At 35.2% G+C, this 7,154-nt stretch overlaps 1 pseudogene; it reads left to right on the top strand.

Moving 5' to 3' along the window:
- On the top strand, positions 1–3,173 carry LOC148843658 (WD repeat-containing protein LWD1-like; annotated as a pseudogene).
- The last annotated feature ends 3,981 nt before the right edge of the window (positions 3,174–7,154 follow it).

Raw genomic sequence — 7,154 nt, 5'->3', positions numbered from 1 at the left:
ATGGGTGAGAACCTAACACTACTGGAATACTTGGATTTAGAGGCACTTAGCCAGAGGCGATAAAAAAAAAAATTGCCTCTATTCCATATTAAAGAAAGCGGAGTTATTTCATTAGTATAGAGGCACAGTGCCTCTATAGTTAACAATTTTACCTTTTCATATTAATGGGCCCAAAATTTAGTCATGGTTTGAGTTTTGCGCCCAAAACATTTGTGCTCATAAAGTCTATTCTCGACTTACAATGACTCCTCACTTTCTTTGGAAGCAAACCTAGTTCACTATTTGATCCTTCTCTTCCTTTTCTTCTCCATTTCTTCTCTGTTCATTCCTTCATCTCCTCTCTTTCTCTTCTCTTCCTCTTTTTTCCCCATTTTCTTTAGCACTAGCCTCCTTGAGCAATGTCAAAATTGGGTTGAAATCATCCAACTCGACGATTCCACTGGTGAAATTTGCTCAAACCCAAATCTCTCCTTCGAACACCCTTACCCACCCACCAAGACCATTTTCGTCCTTAACAAAGGAGTGCCAGAAGCCTGACCTCCTCGCCACCTCCAGTGACTTTCTCTGTGTATGGTGCATTTCTGACGAAATGGTCGAGCTCAAGAGCCTCCTCAACAGCAACAAAAATAGCTAGTTCTGTGGCCCCCTCACCTCCTTCGACTAGAATGAAGCCAAGCCAAAGCGAATCAGGATTTTGAGCATTGACACCACTTGCACTATTTGGGATATCGAGAAGGAAACCCTAGATACCCAGTTAATCGTGCACGATAAGGAGGTCTACGATATTACTTGGGGAGGCGTCAAAGTTTTTGCTTCGGTTTCCGCAGATGGATCCGATAAGCTTTTCGATTTACATGACAAGAAGCACTCGACTATCATCTATGAAAGCTCCGAGCTCAACACGCCGCTTGTGTGGTTGGGGTGGAACAAGTAGGACCCAAGCTACGTGGCAACCATAATCATGGACTGTGGTAAGGTGGTGCTTCCGGTTTCTGACGATGCCAGTGGTGGAGTTGTAGAGGCACCAGGCTTGTGTTAACATAATAGCTTGGGTGCCACATAGTAGTTGTCATATACGTACAGGTGGAGATGACTCTCAGGCATTGATGTGGCTGCAAACAAGATTTCCAACACCATTGTGGACGGAAAGTAGAAAATTATGTTTGCCCTTAACTCAACCAAAGGAATTGGGAGGTAATTCACTAATATTGTCTACAAGAAGGCCAATGCAAACATGAATAAGAGGGCTGGTGAACTGTCCGTAGTAGAGTTGGAGAATCTCATGAACATGTTGCGAAATCCCATATTGGTTTTTGAATAGAAAGAAGGATAAGATGGGAGGTATTCTCAGGTAGTGTCAAATGCATTTGATATGAAGTTGAGAGATGATTTGGAGCATTTGAAAATTGTTACTTTTTATCCTTTACTGGCATTCTTGATCTTTTTATAACTTTGATATGATTTACTAATTAGGTTTATTGGGTTCAGTTTTACAATTAATTTAATTGTTTCAAATAAAGCTCTAAATTATGTATCCCTATCCTAAATCTTAATCCTATTGGTTGTAAATAGGAATCTTTCAGTTGTTATTCTTATCTACGTTTTTTTACAATTTTTTTTATGTATAACATTTTTTACAGGCTGGTTAGTTCCATCTAATTTGCACATGTGGATTAAGATTTGTGTTAGTGATTCTTTATCCAATCCATTCTTGGCCTTGCCAAGTTTTCATTGGTTACTCTAACCTAATTTTGGACCAGTTTGGATCAAATTTTGGTTTGACATTTTAGATTGACCTGAATTTGATTCTACATATTGTCATTATCCTATATACCGAAAAGGTTTTATATTTTATGAAAAGTTATGGATGCAACACTATTTCCTCTAGCTATGATTGCATTAAAGACCACACTATTCCTAGTTTTTCACCTTAATTAACATTTTCTTCACCGAATTTTCTTTGGACTTCCCCCTTGCTTTTTGCTGCTTTTGTAGATTATTTAGTAGAAACTATGGTGCCTTAATATTCGGTTTTTGGGTAATGTAGAAACCTTGCTTTTGCCTAAGGTTGAGTTTGTTTAGCATATTCTTTAATTTGCTAAAAAGAATACTGAATTTGTTTTTAAGTTCTGACCATTAAAGCAATCCATTGTATGGAGGTGATCAGTTAATGGAGTGTTTACATTTGATTTTAAGGTGTGTATCTATGAAGAAAAAAATGGAGTGCTTTGTTAGGTCATAGATTGAAAGGCATAAAGGAGTTCAATTTGAAGATTTGAAGGCAGAGCAATTGCATTGAAGCCAGAGAGTTCAATTTCTGTCTTTGTTCTCAAAAGATTAGGTGTTTTGCTACCTTTCCAGATCTTTACAATGAAGCTACTTCTATTGTTGAACATGGGAGATCTTTGCTACTCCTCTCAGTTCTAGTTCTACCTTGCCAGTTCTTTGCCGTTCATCTCAACATCATGGTAATGTTTGGATCTATGAGATTTTCTGTGGATATCGAGCGTGAGATTTTCTCTTGGTAAAAAAAATGTAAACAAGGAATCCAATTTGATTGAAAATCAGATTTGTATGAGGAATTGCAGATCTAGAAAGCCTTAATATCTATGTGGAACCAATAATCAGACCATGGTTATGAGGATGAATGATTAATCAATGCAGTAGGGAAAGGTTAGTTGTAGAAGATGGGGCAAGGGCTCTCAGTGAGCTAACAATACCATGGATGAGCTACAGGGTGTTGATAAGCTTAAGGCATTTGAGTCTAAGTGCTTGGTATTTTTTCGTGAGTTTCAGGATTCTGTCACTAGGATCCATTGGAAAGCACATTGTTTCAGTGGCGATGATGAGTGTGTTTGCTCCAGATTTCAAAGAACTTGAGGAAAATGAAGAATATGTAGAAAGAGAAGATGGATTTGATTTGATGACTGGAACTAAGAAGGTGAGAAAAAGAAACCTAGCTTATTAGACCATATATTTTTGTTTGATCTTTGACTTTTAGATTTTCTTAATTCTAAAGTTCTTGTCCATAGGTGAAGGAATCAGATATTAATGAAGATGAGGAGATTGATATTATGACTGTGGAGAAGGATTCTGCTTTCAATGATTCTGATATCTCAGTGGAAGAATTGTGTTTCTTACCAGCAATTCCTTGTCTAGATGTTCATGAATAACAAGATAAGTATATTGGAAGCTCATCAAATTTGGTAGATAGTAATCATTTTGGATCTCCTCTCTCGGAAGAGGGAGCATAGAATGGGCAAGTAACAAATCCTACTTCAAGTCCAGTAGAAGGTAAATCTATGGTTTCCGTGTTTATTGTAACTCTTTATACTCTTGATTTGAGTTGTCTTCTAAACAGCTATGAAATATTCATATGTTTGATACTTTGATGTTCATCTTAACTGCCTAAGCACAGTTGTACCATCGCAAACTGTGGTACCCAGTTGTATGTTTGATACTTTGATGTTCACCCCTACCTGATAGTGCGTCTCTAGTGAATGAATAATGAATGTCTAGAAAACAAAAATAAATAATTGATAAACAACAAAAATTAAAAAAAAAAGAAAAGAAAAGTGAAACAAGCTCAAAGATTTCCTAGGTAATAGTTCTAACTCTCATTTTTTACATTTCCCATTCAAGCCTCTTTATTGGATGTTTTATAGCCCTCTTTGTTGGATATTTCATAATGGCTCATATCACCAAGATGTACACCCAGGAATCTGATATAATATACATGGAAACTATTTATCCTGTGCTTAGGTGAGTTTCCTTCATTGCAATTAATTCTCTATTTTTTTTCAAATGAACATTATTGCAAGTAGTAATACATTACTAATGTGCTCTGTTACACTTTTGGACTCCCTGTTTGCAGCTTGTTTAGTCTACTATTCCTACACTTCTTTTTGTATGGTTATAATATTTTCATGTGGAGAAAGACCCGTATAAACTACAACTTCATATTTGAATTGGCCCCCACAAAAGAGCTAATATATAGAGATGTGTTCTTGATCTGCGCCACATCAATGACTGCAGTAGTGGGGATTATGTTTGTTCATTTGTTCCTTATTTCAAAAGGGTATTCATAATTCATCGACCTGAGTTCAAGCAATACCTATCTTTTTGTTATTGGTAATTCTTCTTCTTCTTCTTCTTCTTCTTCTTCTTCTTCTTTTTACATGACACAAAAGAGAAAGACAATTCCTTTTCTGTTGATTTATTCATGGTCCACAATGGGCATATGTTTACATAGACTTAAAGAAGATTAAAATTCTAATACTTTTTTATTTTTACAGATTTTTTTGATATTGATAGTCTGTCCTTTCAACATTTTCTATCGATCAAGCCGTTTTCGTTTCCTCCGGGTGATAAGTAATACCATTCCATCACCTCTTTACAAGGTATGATCATCTTCAAGAAGATTAGGGTCATAGAAGAAAATGAATAGATAAGTTGAATTGAAATTTCATTTTCTAGTTAAATTAATTTTTTTTCTAAATTTTTGTTACACTTCATGTGATGTTGTCATGTTGGACTTCTTCATGGCTGATCAACTTTGTAGTCAGGTATATATGTCTAGTGATTCCTTTTTTTTTAATTTAATTTTTAGTAAAGAGGCTTAATGATATTTAGTTATTACCCAAACCATAACCAGCCAAGCAAAGCCAATTATTAAAACAAATTAGCATCCATTATTGAAACATGTGTCACTGCTTAAGAACCTGGAGTATGCTGCATGTTACTACATAACTGGAAGCTATAAAACTAAGGACTATGGATTTTGCACGATGACAAACATTACAAAGATATGGCTTATGTTGTTTCCTTCATGCCTTAATATTGGAGAGCCATGTAGGTTCATTTATTGCTAACAGCTCTGCCTTAATTAATTAAGTCATTATTTCCAATCTTTTGACTGTTGTTGCTTCTAATGTTTGAATTCCATTGTTTAAATCAATTCTAATTGGGATATAATTTTAATTTGCTTCTCCTTGGGAATGTAGTGTGATAGGAGATATTTTGATGGACAGATAAGCCACCTTATCAATCTAGGCAAATATGTGTCAGCCATGTTGGCAGCGGGTGCCAAAGTGGCATATGAGAAAGGGACCATTGGATATCTCTATGTAGTTGTAGTGGTGTCAAGTTCTGCAATTGTATAACAATTGTACTGGGACTTTGTAAAGGATTGAGGTTTGCTCCAGTTCCACTCCAAAAACCCTGGCTAAGGAATGAATTGATACTCTAACGATGGTTATTAGGATGCTCCGGCAATGGTTATGAGGATTTGCAGATCTAGAAAGCCTTAATATCTATGTGGAGCCAATGATCAAACCATGGTTATTAGGATGAATGATTAATCAATGTAGTAGGGAAAGGTTAGTTGTAGAAGTATATGAAACTCTACTAGTTTAAATCATGTATTTAACAATTATTGTAGTTATTATTATTGTCATCATTTATTATATTCTCTATATTGTTAATTTATATTTTAAGTGTTATACCATGTGCAAATATATGCATTACCCTAGTCTTAATTTTATATGAACTTCTTGCTACTAGGAGTCTACTCTTAATTACACCTATTACTAATAAGAAATGCCTCATTTTTTATGATCGGTTTATTAAATTTTGATTATTAAAGGATCAACACACTGCTAAAAGGTGCACACATCAGGCTTAATATGTGGCAGCAAGCAGTTGTTGCTCTCGATTCAGCACTTAGTGCATTAATGGAACCAAGAAAAACATCTAATAACTGCTTTGGGGGAACAACTAGAAAGCTAGCTTTTCTCACTGATTGGTTTGTTCTTTGTTGGGCTTCTGGTGACAGACTTGATGAACATCGACACATCAGGAATCCTTGCATTAGAATAGCTTCATAAGAAGTTAGTTTTTCATGGTATAGAAGCCAAAGGTGAACGATCCTTGGTTTCCCTAAAACGTTGCTTGTAAGGAGTTGCTTCATAAGGAGTTGTGACTGAACCATCTTAGTCTGCATTCCCTATTAATCCTTGATTTTCTTTGTTATGAAAGATTTTCATTAATTGAAATCAATTGGAATTTTATGGATAAGGTGTATCTTTTTGGATTTTATGTATATATTCATATAGGTTTTATGTTTTGATCAAATATATTTTCATATAGGTGTATCAATTAGAATTTTTTTGTAGCAATATTTACAATATATTGCACTTTTAAAAAAAATTGTAACATTTTTAGAGACGGCCAAAAGCGCCTCTAAATATTAAAGCATATATCTTTAGAGGCAGTCAAAAATGTCGTTAAAGCATTTTAATTGAGACTTTTCCTTTTCTTATATTTCTTTAAGAGGCACATAAAAGTGCCGCAAAATCATTTAGAGGCGTTCAAATGCACTTCTAAATTGAACTTTTAGAGGCACTTTTAACTACCTCTATACAAGACTTTTAGCGTCGATGCAATAGAGGTAGTCATATGTGCTTCTAAAAGTCCAATTTAGAGGCGGTTTTATAATCCACCACTAATGCGCAACCAAGCGCCTGTAAAACATTTAGCGATAGGGCTTTTAGAGGCACTTGCTTGGTCGTCTCCTATTTCCTTTAGAGGCATTTTCTAAGCTTTTAGAGACAGTTATGGTCGCCTCTATAGATGAATTTTTCAGTAGTGTAACTAGGCATTCTAAATAGAAACTATAGGAAAAAATATATTCTTAAGAATTTTGGTCTATAATGCATCTTGTCTTTTTATAAGATTCCAACAGCTTTTGTAAGCAAAGTTATATTGCAATGTAGCATATACCTAAACCCCAAACCTCCATGAGACTTTAAGAAGCATAAATCTTTCTAAGCCTCCAAATGAATTTTTTTTTGGGCCTAGAGAAAGGTAACTAACACACTATTTGTTTTACTACAGAGAGAGTCTAGTAATTTAAATGCATAGTTTAATATATGGGAGAAGCACAATTTATGACTTTAATAAGCCTCTCTTCCTATTGATGACAAAAGAGATGCCATCTAGCAACTTTGCTTTGAACAAATGAAAGCACAGCCGAAAATAACTCAATCAAGTTCCTTCCTATAGATGTTGGAACCCCTAAATACTTTAATCTTGGGTCTCCACATTCTTAAGGCTTTGGCTATCACTTTTCAAAACTTGGAAGGCGTGTTCAAGCT

Source organism: Nelumbo lutea, chromosome 8 (genome assembly GCF_056320005.1).
Source record: "Nelumbo lutea isolate HS-2025 chromosome 8, American lotus-T2T, whole genome shotgun sequence".
In the NCBI taxonomy this organism is placed as follows: domain Eukaryota; kingdom Viridiplantae; phylum Streptophyta; class Magnoliopsida; order Proteales; family Nelumbonaceae; genus Nelumbo; species Nelumbo lutea.
Note: the sequence above shows the minus strand (reverse complement) of the source record. Positions and strands in the feature narration are given on the sequence as shown.